This window comes from Bos javanicus, chromosome 3 (assembly GCF_032452875.1).
Source record: "Bos javanicus breed banteng chromosome 3, ARS-OSU_banteng_1.0, whole genome shotgun sequence".
In the NCBI taxonomy this organism is placed as follows: domain Eukaryota; kingdom Metazoa; phylum Chordata; class Mammalia; order Artiodactyla; family Bovidae; genus Bos; species Bos javanicus.
The window spans coordinates 73,004,418-73,025,782 of record NC_083870.1 but is presented as its reverse complement, the minus strand read 5'-3'; the positions used below and the strand labels follow the sequence as shown (position 1 = coordinate 73,025,782).

The 21,365-nt window shown below is 38.5% G+C and overlaps 1 long non-coding RNA gene across 1 annotated transcript; it reads left to right on the top strand.

The window, feature by feature from the left end:
* The first annotated feature begins 220 nt into the window (after nucleotides 1-220).
* Nucleotides 221-16,945, top strand: LOC133244420 (uncharacterized). Its single transcript, XR_009735397.1, has 2 exons — nucleotides 221-634; nucleotides 15,157-16,945. It is a non-coding gene; the product is annotated as an uncharacterized LOC133244420 (long non-coding RNA).
* The last annotated feature ends 4,420 nt before the right edge of the window (nucleotides 16,946-21,365 follow it).

Sequence of the window (21,365 nt, the reverse complement as noted above, 5' to 3'; positions counted from 1 at the left end):
TGCTTTCCCTCTCCGGTGCGTTTTACCTCTTGAGGCACCATAACTTTTAAGTCCTCCAAGTTGTGGTAGGCGCCATCATGACGCCAGGGACTGTGAGGTTTTGTTGTTGTTGTTTTTTTTTTCCCATCTTGCCCGAGCGACCGCCCCATAGTTGACTCTTTACCTCTTTTCGGAAATAGGTAGGGACGGTGGAGGGGGTTACTGTTTTTTTGAGGGGACAGGCGGGTGGGGATGCTTGCAAAGCTTAGGGTAAAGCAGCTGGCGTGTCTATTGGGTCAGTCGCTGAGGGCTGAAAGGCGGTCCCCCTCCACCCCTGACCCCGTGCATGTTGACACTAAATTGTGTGTGTGTGTGTGTGTGTGTCTGTGCCGGGTATGGTCAGAGCGGAGAGTGCGCGGATCTGTGTGTGTAGTAAGCGCGCTCCTGTAATGCGCGCGAATCGTGCACAAGGGGCCTGTGAGCGTGCGGCACGCAGGCGCGCTGGGAGGGACAGGGTGGGTCTTGACGGGATGGAGTCGGGAAGAGACTGCAATCAAGTATTTTAATTGTGTACAGCCAGGCAGTCCTGTTATGTAAGAGGGAGCTTAACCCGTTTGAGCCTATCAGGCGGAATGATCAGCGCATTCGAATCTAGGTAGGGCAAAGTTACGGGGTTTAACGAGTCACAGGTTTATATCTTTTAACAGCCTCTAAACGGGGTTGGATAGGCTTCCGACTCCGGGGGGTGGGGGCGGGGGCAGAGCGGTTACCCTCTCTTCCTCTGCCGCTGTATCCCCTTAGCCGCTTGCCCCGCCGCTGCGAGCCGCTGTCCAAGACCGAGGCACATTGTGGGTGCTGGGCATGGGGCCACCCCCTACCCTTTTTTACTTTTCCCTTCTTGAACTCCTGTCCAGGCCGGCGATCCTTTAGCTATTCTGGGCCATTTGCAGATCAATGCGAGAACCGAGGCTAGAGTCAATAGCAGTTAGGCCAGTCAATCTTGTTCAGAGAGGAGTTTGGGAAGCAGGGCAGGGAAGTGAAAAAGAGAAACAAGTAATTAAAAAATATGGTTACCCCTCCCCTTCCTCCAGCCCTATCCCCTGCCGAAGGCAGTCTTTGAAGATTTTCTTCGCCTGGCCCCAGCCCTTCCTCCCTTGGAGGAAATAAATACAGCAAAACCTCACACATCCCTAACTCGTTTTCCATAATGCTAGCAGGGTCCTCTGGCAAAGCGCACAGAAGCAATAATCTCTGCAGGGGTCAGCATCCGGCTGCCTCCCCAGACTGAGCTCTTTAAGAGGCAGGCAGGGAGTCGTTTTGCTTGGCGGTAGCGGTGCTCACGGTGATTTTTATCGCAGTACATGAGGATATATGGGGAAAGGGAAGGATTCCCATCACCTGTGACCACCCAGACTGACTGATCGAAGAGCCTCTAGCCAGCATCACCTCCCTTCTGAAGTGACACTCCAAAGCCCCCGAGACGCTTGCAGCGGGAGTTACTGATGTTATTAGTATTCAAGCTTAACTCTCAAATCCGTTTCGGAAATTGAGAGTGCAACAGTATTCAACCGCATTTTGAGACATCAATAAATGTTAGTCATTTGCGGATGAATGAAAACATTTTCTTTACCGTCTGGTATTCTAGGGAAAAATAATCGTCAAATGACATACTCTAGCTAATATTGATGCCAAATACCTAGGTAACACTGTCATCTTGTTAACTGCGTTTTTCTCTCCTGCGTGATACACTGATGGATAAAGCCTAAAATTATCTAGGGCAAACCGGGGATTAGAAGAATCGGCATGCCGTATTTATGGGCAAAACTTCGCAATATTATTTAGTATTTTCATAGAAAATATCTGGATTCCATTGAAGAGAAGCAGAAGGCACGGCGGCTTCCAGCATTGTGACTCAGTTTAGTGCTATTTTATGCAGGGATGGGGGTGCCAGCGTTTCTAGTACAAGCTATGAAAAGCATCCTTTTGTAACCGCTGTTTCCCAGAGATCTGACATCTTCAGGGCGGGGGTGGAGGGGAGGAGAAGGGGGTATCTGTGACCAGAGATGGAGCTATGTAGCAGTTTTAATATGTACAACAACCCTTCAGGGTTGTGAAAGAAAACTGGGACCACTTCTGTTTAAAGGCAAAGAGTTTATTTTCTTTATTTCTAGTTTTTAGCTCAACTTCCAGTCACTGATCACAAAGCACTTAAATCTCACAAAACCCATCCAAAGGAAACAGTAACGGAGCCTAGTTTATAGATTCATAGACTGCTGGAAAGCTTATTTACATGTGCATCACTATTATTTAAAGTGAGTGCAAGAATGCTGAGTGGGGCAGCCTTATTCCTGCATGTAATTTTGCTATCTTTTTGACCAGGGAGGAAAATTACTTTAAAAGTGCATATTACTTTATTTTCTCTTCACCTTTCTATGGGCGTATATCTCAGAGGATTTTACAGGGTTTCTAGTATTTGCTTTTGAGGTCCTAGATTTCTTTCAAGCAGAGACTTAAATCCTGTAAGTCTTAGCTCCTGAGAGAAAACCAGAACAAAAACAAACAACAACAAATGTCAGGAAAAAAACACCTCTCAGTTCAGCTAGCACATAGTTATTTGCTCCTGCTGCTGCTAAGTCGCTTCAGTCATGTCCAACTCTGTGCGACCCAATGGATGGCAGCCCACCAGGCTCTGCCGTCCCTGGGATTCTCCAGGCAAGAACACTGGAGTGGGTTGCCATTTCCTTCTCCAATGCATGAAAGTGAAAACTGAAAGTGAAGTCGCTCAGTTGTGTCTGACTCTTTGCGACCCCATGGACTATAGCCTACCAGGCTCCTCTGTCCATGGGATTTTCCAGGCAAGAGTACTGGAGTGGGGTGCCATTGTTTAGCAGGTTTTTTGTTGTTTTTTTTTTTAGTATCAGAATAGGTAACAGCATTGTTGAAACATTTTAGATGGTGAGGGTTAGAGTGGGTGTAGTAGGATATTCATTTGGTAAGAGGTTTTAGGAATTGACATTGGCCTGAATTCCTACTATGTCCTGTTGAATCAGGTACCCTTACTTTGCTTTCAAAGCTAGACTTCTAATATTTGAAGAAACATGATGACCAAATGGAAGGAGGAAGGTGGACCCTGACTTTGCGAATTGATTATGCCTTTAACTAGACTGATTTACACCCCTGTTTTTCATGTCCTCTAAATTCAGGTATGTTGGAAGAGCAATATAATAAGGAAGCTTCTTATGCTTCTTTAGTTCAATAAGCTTGATTTTTAATTGACAGTGTAAATGAGGTTGTTGTTTTGAAAAAAATATATAAATTCACATTTGTTTTCTGATAGTGAGTAAATCCAGATACATTTTTCATGCTATCACTGTGTAGGCATGAGAAATTTTAGGCAAGACAAGTCCCAAGAGCTAATCAGAGCTAATGAGAGCACTTTGTAATTCCTGAAAGAGTGGGTCAGGAAGCCCTTTTAAACAGGACATATGAATAATAGCTCGCTAACTTGGGTAATAATTGAGTCTCTATTTGAATTAAGCTGGTTTAAGTTTGAAGCACCTTGCCAACTTAAGTTGACCTGTGGTGGTTTGCAGCTTGGTATGAGAAACTACAAACCCTGGGAAATTTTTCATGGTGGGGGCTGGGGAAGGGGAATATTTCTTTATAGACAGTTTTCTCAACCTGGGCACTTTTTTTTTTTTTCTTAATTGGAGTATAGTTGATTTGCTTTACTGTGTTAATTTCAGATGTGCAGCAGTGATGTAACCTAGACACTTTTAATATGTTGGACCAGGTAGTTCTTTGTTGTAGAGACTGCCCTAGCATTGGAAAATGTTTAGCAGCAACCCAGGCCTCTACTTACTAGATGCCAATAGCACTAGTAGATGCCAGTAACTCTGATAACTAAAATTTCTTCAGAGGTTGCTAAATGCTTTGTGGACCAGGGTAGAGGGGTGTTGTAAAAAATACCCCAGGTTTCTAAAAGTATATACCATCTGGTGCTTTACAAGTAAAATAATAAAGCAGATTACAGTCAAAACAAAAGTGTTTTATTTGAATTCTATAGCTACAAAAGAGATCTTCCTCATCAATTTGGTCTCTGCATTTACCTGCTATATGACTGAGTAGCTCAACTTAGTGGGGGTACAATTAATTTAATGCTGCTGCTAAGTCGCTTCAGTCGTGTCCAACTCTGTGCAACCCCATAGACGGCAGCCCACCAGGCTCCCCCATCCCTGGGATTCTCCAGGCAAGAATACTGGAGTGGGTTGCCATTTCCTTCTCCAGTGCATGAAAGTGAAAAGTGAAAGTGAAGTCGCTCAGTCGTATCCGATTCTTAGCGATCCCATGGACTTCGGCCCACCAGGCTCCTCTGTCCATGGGATTTTCCAGGCAAGAGTACTGGAGTGGGGTGCCATTGCCTTCTCCAAGTTCAAATAATGGCTGACTGTAAATATCTTTCCGTGATGTCTCCATTAGAATACTTTTATTTGTCAGAGTTGAATGGATATTTCTCACTTTTAAAAGAAACTGATATTTTGTGGTTGTTTAAATAAAAATATAAACCAATGAGGTGAGCTTCTTTTAGGCAAGAACTAACTTAAATCTTTATATTGTTTACATAATGACAGCTACAGGGTATGCACTCAGGAAATGACTATTAAATAAAGGAAAGGAAAAACAAAGTAATTTCCCTTTTGAATACCTCTAAGTAAAAATTTTATATTCCTTCACTTACCTTTTTTTTTTTTTTTTTCCTTTCATCTCATCTATTAAATACCGCCAGCCTTGCTGGTAAGCAAAGAGGTAAGAACTGTGGGCTGGAGGGATGTTGCAGGGGTACTTTCAAAGCTCCTCAAACCATTCCTGTAGAAAGGCTCTGAAAATTTTACCCAAGTTCTGAAGCCAGAGTGAGAAGTCTTAGGATATATGTGAGTGGAAATTAATTTTAAAGTACTGAAATTTTTATTCTTTTCACTTGTAGTGAGTACATATTAACTATATATCCTTATATATTTATATAGGTTCTGGAGAAAGTAATAAATACTTCTATTATTATTTACTTAAGACTTTTCCTCACCTACTTCCAAAAGGACTTTAGGAACCTCAAGTACATCTATTTAAAAATAAATGTCAAATTTAATATTTTCTATTTGACTATTAGGAATGTAAAATTTTATACTCTGAAGCTAGCATTCTATTTTATTTTTTTTTATATTATCTCATTTTGTTTCCTAAAAGTTTCTGATTTTGATTTCAGAGATTTTAACCCTTCAACAACAAGGGTTTGAACTGTGCGGGTACACTTTTATGCAGATTTTTCAATAAATACTATAGTACCACCCTATAGTTTAGCGACTGAGTCCCAGTAGTGTGGAAACTCAGAAAGGGAGGATTGACTGTAAAGTTATATATGGATTTTCCACAACGCATGTATCAATGCTCTTTACCCTTCACGTTATTCAAGAGTAAACTGTATATATTTTTAAAGACTTTACTAGAGCAGTTGTAGGATTACAACAAAATTTAATGGAAAGTATAAAGATTTCCCATATATACCTTGCCCCCAAACATGTGTAGCCTCCTCCAGTATCTACATCACTCACTAGAATTGCACATAACGTTCTTTGGCAAGGATGAACCTACACTGGCACATTAAAATCATCCCAAGTTCATAGTCTGCCATAGGGTTCACTCTTGGTATTGTACATTTTGAGTTTAGACAAATTTATAATGACATGTAGTTCTCATTTTAAATATCATATGGTAAAAATCCTCTGTGCCCTGACTATTCAGTTCTCCCCCGACAACTTACAATTTTTTTTAAACTGTTTTCATAGTTTTGCCTTGCCCAGAGTGTCATATACATGGAATTATCCAGAATGGAGCCTTTTTTTCAGATGGGCTTCTTTTACCTAGTAACATGTGTTTAAGATTTCTCCATGTCTTGTCAAGAAAATTAGAGATACCAAGGGAACATTTCATGCAATGATGGGCTCGATAAAGGACAGAAATGATATGGACCTAACAGAAGCAGAAGATATTAAGAACAGACGGCAAGAATACACAGAAGAACTGTACAAAAAAGATCTTCACGACCCAGATAATCACAATGGTGTGATCACTCACCTAGAGCCAGGCATCCTGGAATGTGAAATCAAGTGGGCCTTAGAAAGCGTCACTACGAATAAAGCTGGTGGAAGTGATGGAATTCCAGTTGAGTTATTGCAAATCCTGAAGGATGATACTGTGATAGTGCTGCACTCAATATGCCAGCAAATTTGCAAAACTCAGCATTGGCCACAGGACTGGAAAAGGTCAGTTTTTATTCCAATCCCAAAGAAAGGCAATGCCAAAGAATGCTCAAACTACCGCACAATTGCACTCATTTCACATGCTAGTAAAGTATTGCTCAAAATTCTCCAAGCCAGGCTTTAGCAATACATGAACCGTGAACTTCCAGATGTCCAAGCTAGATTTAGAAAAGGCAGAGGAACCAGAGATCAAGTTGCCAACATCTGCTAGATCATCGAAAAAGCAAGAGAGTTCCAGAAAAATATCTATTTCTGCTTTATTGACTATGCCAAAGCCTTTGACTGTGTGGATCACAATAAACTGTGGAAAATTCTGAAAGAGATGGAATACCAGAACCCCTGACCTGCTGCCTCTTGAGAAACCTGTATGCAGGTCAGGAAGCAACACTTACAACTGGACATGGAACAACAGACTGGTTCCAAATAGGAAAAGGAGCACATCAAGGCTGTATATTGTCACCGTGCTTATTTAACTTCTATGCAGAGTACATCATGAGAAACGCTGGGCTGGATGAAGCACAAGCTGGAATCAAGATTGCCGGGAGAAATATCAATCACCTCAGATATGCAGATGACACCACCCTTATGGCAGAAAGTGAAGAGGAACTAAAGAGCCTCTTGATAAAAGTGAAAGAGGAGAGTGAAAAAGTTGGCTTAAAGTGCAACATTCGGAAAACGAAGACCATGGCATCTAGTCCCATCACTTCATGGGAAATAGATGGGGAAACAGTGTCAGACTTTATTTTTCTGGGCTCCAAAATCACTACAGATGGTGACTGCAGCCATGAAATTAAAAGACGCTTACTGCTTGGAAGGAAAGTTATGACCAACCTAGATAGCATATTGAAAAGCAGAGACATTACTTTGCCAACAAAGGTTCGTCTAGTCAAGGCTATGGTTTTTCCAGTGGTCACGTATGGATGTGAGAGTTGGACTGTGAAGAAGGCTGAGCCCCGAAGAATTGATGCTTTATAACTGTGGTGTTGGAGAAGACTCTTGAGAGTCCCTTGGTTTGCAAGGAGATCCAACCAGTCCATTCTGAAGGAGATCAGCCCTGGGGTTTCTTTGGAAGGAATGATGCTAAAGCTGAAACTCCAGTACTTTGGCCACCTCATGCGAAGAGTTGACTCATTGGAAAAGACTCTGATGCTGGGAGGGATTGGGGGCAGGAGGAGAAGGGGATGACAGAGGATAAGATGGCTGGATGGCATCACTGACTCGATGGATGTGAGTCTGAGTGAACTCCGGGAGTTGGTAATGGACACGGAGGCCTGCCGTGCTACGATTCATGGAGTCGCGAAGAGTCGGACACGACTGAGCGACTGAACTGAACTGAGGGAACATTTTGTTTGTTTCTAAGTTTGGCTACTTTAAATAAAGTGCTATAAACATCCATATTCAACTTTTTGTGTGGATATGTTTTTGGCTGCTTTGGGTAAATACCAAGCTGCATGATTGCTGGATTATACAGTAAGTATATTTGCTTTTTTAAGAAAATCCCAAATTTCTTCCAAAGTGACTGTACCATTGTGTATACATTCCCACCAGTAAATGAACAAGAGGTTTTGCTGCCAAATATCCTCAAAAGCATTTGGTATTGTCAGTGTTCCAGACTTTGGCCACTCTAGTAGGTGTGTGGTGGTATCTCATTGTTGCTTTAATCTGCATTTCTCTGGTGATATATGATGTGCTGTACCTTTTCATTTGCCATCTGTTTGTCTTCTTTGATGAGGTGTCTGTTAAGGCCTTTGGCTCATTTTTTATCAGGTTTTTGTTGTTTTTGAGTTTTGAAAGTTCTTTGTATGTTTTGAATAATAGTGCTTTAACAGATATGTCTTTTGCAAATATTTTATCCCAGTCTGTGGCTTGTCTTCTCATTGTCTTGACATTGTCTTTCACTGACTAGACATTTTTAATTTTAATGAAGTCCAGCTTATCAGTTATTTCTATTGTGAATAGTGTATTTTCTGTTGGGTCTAAAAAGACATCGCCATACCCAAGTTCATTTAGGTTTTCTCCTATAGTATGTTTTAGGAGTTTTATTGTTTTACACTTGGGTCTATGATCTTTTTTTGAGTTAATGGTTGTAAAGACTATAAATATCTTGAAAATAATTATTTTCAAACCCTATAAGTCTTGTGCTTTTGAGCTGTGGTGTTGGAGAAGACTCTTGAGAGTCCCTTGGACTGCAAGGAGATCCAACCAGTCCATTCTGAAGGAGATCAGTCCTGGGTATTCACTGGAAGGACTGATGCTATAGCTGAAACTCCAATACTTTGGCCACTTCATGCGAAGAGTTGGAAAAGACCCTGATGCTGGGAGGGATTGGGGGCAGGAGGAGAAGGGAATGACAGAGGATGAGATGGTTGTATGGCATCACCAACTTGATGGACATGAATTTGAGTAAACTCCAGGAGTTGGTGATGGACAGGGAGGCCTGGCGTGCTGCGATTCATGGGGTCGCCAAGAGTCAGACACAACTGAGTGAATGAACTGAACTGAACTGATAAGACTTGTGAATTTTATCCCTTTATCATATTTTACTGTAATTGATAAATAATGTGTAAATACTATCATATAATATAAAAATAGCACGGAAGATACCTCATTGTGTTAATTTATGAAGCCACCTTTACCAGAATTTGTAATTTTTTATTTTGATGAATTTGTACTATTTGTATACTTTTCATAACAAAAAGAATATATGTATATATAACTGAATCATTTTGCTGTACAGCAGAAATTAACACTTCATTATAAATCAACTATACTTCACTTAAAAAAAAATCTAGTCTTATTGTCATTTCATTCCATGGCCACTTCTAGCAATCATTGGGATGTTTATTGCTCTTGTAGTAAAATTATGATATTTACAGTGCAATAAATCATTGTTTCTTTGCCTAATATTAGAGAAAACCAGATAGGTTTAAAGTGGAATAACTTTAAAGGACTATATGAAATACCTTTCCAAATTTATAAAAGCTACACATATTCATGACATTTTTTTTGTTTCCTGACAAGAAGACATACTTTTCACGATAAATCTTCAGAAAATGCATAGAATATGAAAATGCAACTTAGAGAAGTCTTAACGTTAACATCTGCTTCATTCCACCCAGACTAAGAAACAGAAGACTGCCAGTAACCCAGAAGCCTCCTGGAAGCACTTTCTTAGTGACAACCCCAATCTTCTTCCATAACGTAACCACAGTGAGGTCATCCTTCCCTCATTTTCTTTATATTTCTACTACTTAGTTTTGGACCCACTGAAAAAATGACTTGCTTTTCTATATATGCATTCAAAGCCATATCAATCATACATTATGTAATTATATAGTGTATCCTTTTTTGTGTCTGAACTTTTTAAGAATTTAATATTTATTAAATATAATTCAATATTTATTTTAATATTTTAAGATTCCTCTGGGGTGTTGTACAATTGTCTTCCCTTCATTTGTATCTTTTTAGCATTGTATAGTATAAATATACAATTATATATTCATTCATTATATTGTTGACAGACTATGTTTTACATGACTTGTCTATTATAGACAATGATGGCATGAACACTTTTGAACATCAGTGCTGAAAACTTCCCCCAGAATGTTTAAATTGGCCTGCAAGTTTGTTGGGAACTAGAAAGAGATAGAGACAGAGACATTTATTTTAAGGAACTGACTTATCCTATCGGACTGGTTCCAAATAGGAAAAGGAGTCCGTCAAGGCTGTATATTGTCACCGTGCTTATTTAACTTCTATGCAGAGTACATCATGAGAAACGCTGGGCTGGATGAAGCACAAGCTGGAATCAAGATTGCCGGGAGAAATATCTATCACCTCAGATATGCAGATGACACCACCCTTATGGCAGAAAGTGAAGAGGAACTAAAGAGCCTCTTGATAAAAGTGAAAGAGGAGAGTGAAAAAGTTGGCTTAAAGCTCAACATTCGGAAAACGAAGACCATGGCATCTAGTCCCATCACTTCATGGGAAATAGATGGGGAAACAGTGTCAGACTTTATTTTTCTGGGCTCCAAAATCACTACAGATGGTGACTGCAGCCATGAAATTAAAAGACGCTTACTCCTTGGAAGGAAAGTTATGACCAACCTAGATAGCATATTGAAAAGCAGAGACATTACTTTGCCAACAAAGGTTCGTCTAGTCAAGGCTATGGTTTTTCCTGTGGTCACATATAGATGTGAGAGTTGGACTGTGAAGAAGGCTGAGTGCTGAAGAATTGATGCTTTTGAACTGTGGTGTTGGAGAAGACTCTTGAGAGTCCCTTGGACTGCAAGGAGATCCAACCAGTCCATTCTGAAGGAGATCAGCCCTGGGATTTCTTTGGAAGGAATGATGCTAAAGCTGAAACTCCAGTACTTTGGCTACCTCATTCAAAGAGTTGACTCATTAGAAAAGACTCTGATGCTGGGAGGGATTGGGGGCAGGAGGAGAAGGGGACGACAGAGGATGAGATGGCTGGATGGCATCACTGACTCGATGGACGTGAGTCTGAGTGAACTCCGGGAGTTGGTAATGGACAGGGAGGCCTGGCGTGCTGTGGTTCATGGGGTCGCAAAGAGTCGGATACGACTGAGCGAGTGATCTGATCTGATCTGATCTGATCATGAAACTGCTGTTCAGATATTTTCATGTCCAACTCTTTGTGACCCCATGGACTGCAGCACAGCAGGGTCCTCTGTCCTCCACTATCTCCTGGATTTACTCAAGTTCATGTTCATTGAATTGGTGATGTTATATAACCATCTCCTCTTCTATCTCCCCCTTCTCCTTTTGCCTTCAATCTTTCCCAGCATCAGGATCTTTTCCGCTGAATAGGCTCTTCACATCAGATGGCCAAAATATTGGAACTTCAGCTTCAGCATCAGTCCTTCCAGTGAATATTCAGGGTTAATTTCCTTTAGGATTGACTGGTTTGATCTCCTTGCAGTCCATGGGATTCTTAAGAGTCTTTTCCAGCACCACAATTTGAATGTATCAGTTTTTCATGAAACTGCCAAGTTCAAAATCTGCTGGGTAGGCAGGCAGGCTGAGACCAAGGGAAGTTTGATGCTGCAGCTTGTATCTGTAGACAGTGTAGAGACAGATTTCCCTCTTCTGCAAGGAACTTCAGCCTTTTTGGTTTTAAGCCCTTCAATCGAATGTGGCCTACCCATATTGTGGAGAGTTATCTGCTTTACTCAGAGTCCACTGATTTAAATGTTAATCACATCTAAAGAGGGACTTCCTTGGTGACTCAGTTGGTAAAGAATCTGCCTGCAATGTAGGAGACCTGGATTCCATCCCTGGGTTGGGAGGATCCCCTGGATGAGGGCATGGCAATCCACTCCAGTATTCTTGCCTGAAGAATCCCACGGACAGAGGAGCCTGGCAGGCTACAATTCATGGGGTCACAAAGAGTCAGACACAACTGAAGTGACTGAGTACACACTTATATCTAAAGAACACCTTCATGGTGACATTCAGAGTGGTATTTTAACAAATATCTGTATGCTGTAGCTTTTTCAATTTGACACATAAACTCAACCATCACACTGGTTTGCTTCCAGTTAACTGCTATGTTGATAGGTGGTTCTTCCTCATCTCAGGCTTAAGTAAGATGGTATATTAAGATAGCAACATTTAACTGTCCCACACTCTTTTTTTCTCACCCCAATCTTTTGAAACTGACAAGTTTTCAAGTTAGTCTTAACTATAAATTCTCTTGGTGCTTAGAATCAAATATATGATACTAAAAAAACTTCCTATTTTGGAACCATATTAAATGAAAGATATGGGAGAAAAACATTATTCTGTTGTCGTTGATAATGTTATCTGTATTTGTTTTGATTGCAGACCTTTAAAAATTTCACTGTTTGAAACTGTATCAAAATTATAAGAGCAGGCAAACCAGCTCAGAATTGGAACAAATCAGAATGCTGAAGCATCATGACTTTAAACTAATAGACCCACTTCTGTTAGAGCCAATCAAATCCTATCAATTGAGTGTATTACTCAAGCATTGTTCAGAAGGACTGTATTTCCAAATAGAGCACTCTCATGCCCAGCGAGTTTAGTAAGATCATCTTTATCTTTCAGATGGCCTCATTACCTTATCAATACCAGTCCCTCAGTCACCTCTAGAATTTGAACCACCACTGAATTGCTCTCCATTGCTATTATTTTATCAATTCAAAAATGTTATACATTTAGACTCATGTAGGATGTGTCCTTTTGAAGATGACTTTTATTTATACAGTGTAATGCCCTTGAGATGGATCCAAATTACTTCTTGTATCAGTAGTTTCTTCCTTTTAGTGCTGACTAGTCATGGAATGTTGCACTACAATTTGTTTAATTATTCAGCTATTTTAGGACATTTCAGTTATCATCAATTCTGGGTGATTACAAATATAGCCACTATGAATAATCATGTCCAGCCTTTTTGGATGACTTCGTTTCATTTTCCTGGAATAATTAATCAGAAATGTGATTGTGAGGTCATGTGGTAAATGTCTGCTTTTTTTTTTTTTTTTAAAGATACTTCCAAACTGTATTGCAGTGTGGCTGTACTGTATTACATTCCAACAATATTGTATGAGAAATCCAGTTTCTCTATATCCTCACAATGTTCTGTGTTGTCACTAGTTTTTATTCTTGCTCTTCTAATAGGCATATAGTGATTTTCATTTCACATTCCATTCATTGTGGTTTTCATTTGTGTTTTCCTAATGACTAACAATGTTGGCTGTCTTTGTTTACCACCCTTGTAATATCTTCAGTGAAATGTCTTCTTCCCATTTTCTAATTGAATTTGTTTGCTTTTCTTACAGTTAAGTTTGATTTTTTTTAGTATATTCTAGATATGAATCCTTTATCAGATAATGTGGTTTGCAAATGTTTCTCCCAGAATCTATTTTTCTTTCTTTTTGTTCCTGTTTTCTTAATTGGCTTATAATATTGTATGTTTTATGTATAAGTATTATATTTTGACCTCTCTGTACATTACAATGTGTTTATCATCCAAGGTTTAATTTCCATCCATCAGCATGAAGTTGACCCCAGTTATTTATTTTGCCCTCCTACCACATTCCTTTCCTTCTGGTAACCACTATTCTGTTCTCTGTATCTATATATTTGTTTTTTTATTTAGGTTTTTTTTTGTTGTTGTTGTATTCCATCTATGACTGAAACCATGTGGTATTTGTCTTTTCTGTATGACTATTTCACTTAGCATAGTACTAGTCTAGGCCCATCTATATTGTTGCAAATGCCAAGATTTCATCTATCTTGTGACTGTATGACAGAATTTCATTATATTTGTATGCGCTTCCCTGGTAGCTCAGTGGGTAAAGAATCCACCTGCCATGCAGGAGATCCCGGCTTGATTCCTGGGTGGGGAAGATCCCCTGGAGAAGGGATAGGCTACCCACTCCAGTATTTTTGGGCTTCCCTGGTGGCTCAGATGGTAAATAATTTGCCTATAATGTGGGAGACCTGGGTTCAATCCCTGGGTTGGGAAGATCCCCTGGAGGAGGGCATGAAAATCCATTACAGTATTCTTGCGTGGAGAGTCCACATGGACAGGGGAACCTGGTGGGCTACATGGTGTTGCAAAGAGTCAGACACAACTGAGTGACTAGGCACAGCACACACACACACACATACACATACACACATACACACACACACATCACAGAATTTTTATTCATTCCTTGTAGATGGGCACTTAAGTCCTTTCCATATCTTGTCTACTGTAAGTCGCACTGTAATAAATATAGAGGTGCATGTGTCTTTTCAAATTTTTTTAAAATAAATATCAAGAAGTGGAATAGCTGGATAATACTTTTTTGAGAAATCTCCATGCTGTTTTCCAGTGAATACACTAATTCATATTCCCATCAATGATATACGACACTTCCCTTCCTCTACATCTTCTCCAACACATTTTATTTCCTTTTTATGACAATAGCCATTCTAATAAATGCAAAATGATATTTTGTGGTTTTGATTTGCACTTCTTTAATAATTAATGGTGTTGAACATCTTTGCATGTGCCTGTTTCAGTCTCTATGTCTTCTTTGTAGAAATTTGTATTCAGCTCCTCTGCAAATTTTTTAATAAAAGTTGTTTTTTGGTGTGAAGTTGTGTGAGTTCTTGATATTTTTGGATATTATCCCCTTATCAAATATACAATTTGCAAATATCTTCTTCCATTCAGTGGGCTGTCTTTTAGTTTTGTTGATTGTTTCCTTTATTTTATAGAAGCTTTTAGTTAGATGTAGTCCCATTTGTTTATTTTTATTTCCCAAACTCAAAGAGAAACATCCAGAAAGATATTTCTAAGACTGATGTCAAAGAGTGTACTGCTTATGTTTGCTTATAGGAGATTTCTGGTTTCAGGTCATATATTCAAGTCTATAACAAATTTTGAGTTGATTTTTGTGTATTGTAAGAGATGGTGGTCTAGTTTCACTCTTTTGCATGTGGCTACCCAGTTTTCCCAACAGCATTTATTGAAGACACTATCTTCTCTCCCTTGTTTTTCCTTTGCTCCTTTTTCATAAATTAATTATCCATGTATGTGTGGGGGTTTATTTCTGGTCTCTAAATTCTGTTTCATTGATCTATGTATCTATTTTTCTGCTGATAAAATGTAGTTTTAATTACTACAGTTTTATCATATATTTTGAAATCAGTGAGTGTGATATTTCCAGCATTGTTCTTTATTATCAGGGTTGCTTTGGCTAGTCAGAATTTTTTGTAATTCCATATAAATTATAGAATACTTTTTGTTCTTTTTCTATGAAAATTGTTATTGAGATTTTGATAGGGATTGCACTGAATTTTTATTTTACTTTAGGTAAAGCTGAGCACAGAAGAATTGATGCTTTTGAACTGTGGTGTTGAAGACTCTTGAGAGTCCTTTGGACTACAAGGAGATCCAACCAGTCCATTCTGAAGGAGATCAGCCCTGGGATTTCTTTGGAAGGAATGATGCTAAAGCTGAAAGTCCAGCACTTTGGCCACCTCATGCAAAGAGTTGACTCATTGGAAAAGACTCTATGCTGGGAGGGATTGGGGGCAGGAGGAGAAGGGGACGACAGAGGAGGAGATGGCTGGATGGCATCACCAACTTGATGGATGTGAGTCTGAGTGAACTCCGGGAGTTGATGATGGACAGGGAGGCCTGGCATGCTGTGATTCTTGGAATCTCAAAGAGTCGGACACGACTGAGCGACTGAACTGAACTGAACTGAATTGAATATGAATGTTAACCATGCTAATTCTTCTAATCCATAAGCACAAATTATATTTCCATTTCTGCTCCAGTTTCTTTCAACAGTATTTTATAGTTTTCAGTGTATAAGTCTTTCACTTCCTTAGCGAATTTATTCCTAGGTATTTTATTCATTATGATTGTAAATGAGTTTGTTTTTTAATTTCTCTTTCTGCTTGTTCACTGTTAGTATATAGAAACACAGTGGATTTTTATGTATTGATTTTTTGCTCCACAACTTTCCTTGCTTATTGTATTTCTAATAATATTTCGGTACATTTAGAGATTTTATACATATGTAATTATGTCATCCAAAAATAGTGAAAATTTTACTTCCATTTTTCCAATTTGAGCCTTTTATTTCTTTTTCTTGCCTGATTCCCCTGGCTAAGATTTCCAGTACTATATTGAATAAGTATTCTTGTCTTGTTGCTGATATTAAAGGGATATCTTTAGGTTTTTTACAATTGAGTATGGTGTTAGCTGTGATATTCTCGTATCTGGCCTTTATTATATTGAGGTATGTTCCTTCTTTAGCTGTTTTATTCAGTATTGTTGTTTTTTTAATTTTAAATAAGTGCTAAATCTTATCACGGAGAAGGTGATGGCACCCCACTCCGTACTCTTGCCTGGAAAATCCCATGGACAGAGGAGCCTGATGGGCTGCAGTCCATGGGGTTGCAAAGAGTTGGACACAACTGAGAGACTTCACTTTCACTTTTCAATTTCATGCATTGGAGAAGGAAATGGCAACCCACTCCAGTGTTCTTGCCTGGAGAATCCCAGGGACGGGGAGCCTGGTGGGCTGCCGTCTATGGGGTTGCATAGAGTTGAACACGACTGAAGCGACTTAGCAGCAGCAGTAGCAGCATGTTGTTTTTATACACATATTTTTGATTCTCCAGCTTTCTTCTTATAGTTGATATATAGGTCATACCATTGTGATCTGAAAAGATCTTTGAAATTATTTTAATCTTAAATTTAATGTCTCAACATATGATCTATCCTTGAGAATGTTCTATGTGTATTTAAGCAGAATATGTATTTCTATTTGTATGGAATATTCTGTATAAATCTTAAGTTCATCCAGTTTAATGTTTCATCTAAGGGCACTGTTTCCTTATTGACTTTTGTTCTGAATGACCTATCAATTGATGTAAAGGAGGTGTTAAATTTCCTACTATTATTATATTGCTGTCAGTTTCTCACTTTAGGTCTGTTAATAATTGCTCTGTGTATTTTGGTACTCCTTAACAAAGCATATGAAAAACTGTTAAGTCTTCTTGATGAAGTGTCCCCTTTAGCATAATATAATGTCCATCTTTGTCTCTTGTTACTTTTTTGGCTTGAAGTGTATTTTTTCCTGAAATGAGTATGGCTACACCCACTTTCTTTTGTGTGCCATTTGCTTGAAGTATCATTTTCCATCCCTTCACTTTCAGCTTATTTTTTTCTTTAGAGTGGAGGTGAGTCTTTAGTAGGCAGCATATAATTGGGTCTTTTTTTTTTTTAATCAACCCAGCTATTCTTTGTCTTTGGGTTGATTAATTAAGTTCACTTATCATTGATACATGAGAACTTGGTTCTGCCATTTTTCCTTTTTCTCATTCCTCTATATCTCCATTGTTTCTTCTTCATTGTGTTTCTGTCATCAAAACTATCAGTTTGATGTTTTTTACAAGATTGATCTCAGTTTCATCTTCTTTATGTTTTGTAACTCTCCTCTAGATTATGATATATGTTTTGTTGTCCCCATGAGCTTTATATAAAACATCTCAGATGAAATAATCCTATTTTTTGCTGATAGCATGTTCTCTTCATTTGTCTATATGAGTTTTATTCTTTTCCTCTTCCATTTATGCTTTTTTGTCTCAAGTTATCCCTTTTTATGTTGTTAAGTTCATAACAATTGTGTTATTTTTACTTAATTTTCCCTTTAAAATTTATGATATAAATAGATGTTTAAAAACTTATTCTGATAAAGTTGTGAAGTTGTAAAGTTCTGATTCTGTCTATTCATCATCTTCTTCAAAGTTTTGTGTGCTTTTACCTTTTGTTTCATGTAGAAAATCTCCTTTCATCACATCAAGTGTTGATGAACTCCCCATAGCTTTTGTTTGCCTGGAGGAACCTTTATTTCTCCTTCATATATAAATGATATCTTTGTTCTATAGAATATTTTTGTCTGACAGTTATCTTTCAGTACATTGAGTATGTCATTTCTCTCTCTTCTGGTTTATAGTGTTACTTCTGAGAAAACTGCTGATAGCCTAATAGGGATTCCTTTGTAGATTACTATCCTTTATCCTCTGACTGCCTTTAAAATTGTTTCTTTGTCATTAATGTTTGACAGTTTTAACATAATGTATCTTGGAACATTTTGGTTTTTTGTGGTTTTTTTTTTGCATTGAGTTAATTAGGAGTTTTTTTAGCTTCATGAACTTGTATCCAGTTCCTTCTTGAGGTTTGAGAAGTTCTCAGCTATTATTTCTTTATAAACTCTTTGATTCTTTTTCCCTCTCATCTCCTGGTATTCTCAATGTACTAATGTTACCCTTTCTAATAGAGTCAGCATTTTTTGTATAATTTCTTCCTTTTTTATTTTTAAAATTTAAAGTTTATACTCTATTTATAGTTATAAATTATTGGCTATATTTTCTGTGTTGTACAATGTAGCTTTGTAACTTACTTTATACATAATATTTTATGTTTCTTCTTTTTTAGGTATTAATTTTCTCTTTTTTAGCTGTATCATTTCTAGATTTCTATATTCAAGCTAACTAATTCTCTCTTCTACATAGTCGGCCCTATTTTTAATACTTTCTAATTCATTCTTCATTTTGTTTATTGAGTTCTTCAGCCATATAATTTCATCTTTATTCTTTTTAGAGTTTTTATCTCTTTGGTGAAGTATTCTTTTTGTTTATTCATTATGTTTTAAGTGTATTGTTCTAATTTTCTCAATTATCTTTTAGCTCATTGAGTTTCTATGACAGCTATTTTGAATTCTCTTTTGATAGATCACAATATTCAACAACTTGAAATTCAATTTCTGGAGAATTACAGTTTTCTTTTGTGCTACTGTCTTTCTGCATGGTGCTTGATGAGATGTTACTCTGTTGGTTCATTTGAAATAGTGAGTACCTTTCGGCTAGTACACCTGGTGAAGGGAATGTCAACCCACTCCAGTATTCTTGCCTGGAAAATCCCATGGACAGAGGAGCCTGGCAGGTTATAGTCCATGGGGTTGCAAAGAGTCGGACTCAACTGAATGATTAACACACAGTTCTAATGAGCACCTTTCTTCTTGAGGCAAAGCTTTTTTTTTTTTTTTTTTAACTTGATTCTAAAGGTTTAGCAGGTTAGTAGTTAGAGGCCTTTCTTTGTTTTCCAGTAGGTGTCACTATAGTACATGTTTTTAGTTTCTCCTACCTGTGCTTCTACTGGTTATTCTTGAGAGGAGGCACTTTCCTCCCTCCATGCATCTGTCAGAGGTGTCACCTGATGCCTTTGTCGCTGCGCCTTTGGAATTATTGGCGCTCTGGTGTTGCTGGTACAACTGATGACATCTTTTGGGGACAGGAGTGGTGGGTGTTTCCACGATATCTAGAGTTTCTTGGATAGCAGGTTCCACTGCCACAGGAGAAGGAACGATAGAGGATGAGATGGTTGGATGGCACCACTGACTCAATGGACATCAATTTGAGCAAATTCCAGGAGATAGTGAAAGACAGGGAAGCCTCATGTGCTCCAATCATGGGGTCATAAAGAGTCAGAAATGACTGAGCAACTGAACAAGCAACAACTGCCACAGGGGAAAGGGAAGATTGAGGGTGAAGCTGGGGTTGCAAGTGTCCCTTCTGTGACCAGGGTTGTCTAGTTTTGGGATGCCACCATTGTAAGTTGGGAGGAAGAGTCACAGACACCGCCGCAACTGGAGTGACAGGGTCACAGGTCACACTGCCACTGCTCTCTGATTCCCTGGGGCCAGGAGGCTAATGGCATGTGCAGTGGCTCCTCTGATGCTATTACATTCCCTGAGGCTGTGAACTTAACCTCTGTGTTAGGGGGTCTGGGATCATGTACACCACCTCCTCTGTTCCCAGGTTTATCCCTCCAATATATGTTCTAACTCACTCACCCTTACGTGTTTAGATGTGTGCAGTTCTCTGGTGTCCTGGTATTTGGGACAGAGGTACTTTTGTCGAATTATCAATGTTTTACTCGTAGACTGAAGGGAGTAGACAAAGGGAGCATTGTAATCACTCTATACTTTTCATCTTAATCATAAGGATTTTCTTAAAGCGAAAGTTTTTTTTTTTTTATTTTAATGAAGTTTAGTTTATTATTATTTTTTTTTAATTTTATGGATCCTTCTTGTGGTATTATACCTAAGAACCCTTACCAAGCACGAGGTCCTATAGATTTTCTTCTATGTGTCCTTCTAAAAGTTTTGGATTTCAGTCTAAATCTGTGATTCAAGTCAATAGTTATACAGGCTGTGAGGCTAAAGTTAAGACCCTTTTTAAAAAAATTTTGCTTACAGATATTAAGTTATTCAAACTTACTTAAATTTACTTAAATTACTCAACATTTGTTAAAAAGGATATACTTTCCGCATTGGATTATTTTTGCACTTTTTAAAAAATCAGTCCCGTGGGACTGTTTCTGGATTCTCAGTTCTGTTCAATTGATCTGTGTCTACCCCTCCACCATTATTGCTGTTATAGCTGTATAAGTCTTCAGATGAAGCACCTCTCGCACTTTATTCTTTTTTATCAAAATTATTTTAGCTATTCTGGTTCCTTTGCCTTCTTATATATTAATACATTTTGGAATAATTTGCAGATATACACAAACAATTTTTAGGATTTTGATAAGAATTTGGGGGACTTGATTTTTTTACTATGTAGAGACTTTCAGTCCATGAACATGGTATATCTCTCCATCCCTTAGAACTTCTTTGAGTTCTTGCAACAACGTTGGCTAGTTGTCAGCAAACAAATTCTTTGTTTACTTATATTTAAATCTAAGTATGTTACTTTTATTGTAAACAATTTTATGTGACATTGCATATTTAATTTCAGTTTCCATATATACATTGATAATATATATAAATACAATTGATTTGTTTAAATTTTGACCTTGTATGCTATGACTATTCCTCTTCCCTTCATGAAGAGGAACTAAAGAGCCTCTTGATGAGGGCGAAGAAGGAGAGTGAAAGCGATGGCTTAAAACTAAGCATTAAAAAAACTAAGATCATGGCATCTGGCCCCATTACTTCATGGCAAATAGAGGGGGCAAAGGTGGAAGTAGTGACATATTTCCTTTTCTTGAGCTCTAGAATCACTGTGGATGGTGACTATAGCCATGAAATCAGAAGATGATTGCTTCTTGGGAGGAAAGCTGTGACAAACCTAGACAACGTATTGACAAGCAGAGACATTACTCTGCTGACAAAGGTCCATAGAGTCAAGGCTACAGTCTTCCCAGTGGTCACATACAGTTGTGAGAGCTGGACTATAAAGACGGCAGAACGCCGAAGAGTTGATGCCTTCAAATTGAGGTGCTGGAGAAGATTCCTGAGAGTCCCTTGGGCAGCAAGGAGATCAAACCAGTCAATCTTAAGGGAAATAAACCCTGAATACTCCTTGGAAGGACGGGTTTTGAAGCTGAAACTCTAGTATTTTGGTCATCTGATGTGAACAGCTGACTAATTGGAAAAGTCCCTGATGCTGGGAAAGATTGAGGGCAAAAGAAGAGGGCATCACAGGATGAGATGGCTGGAA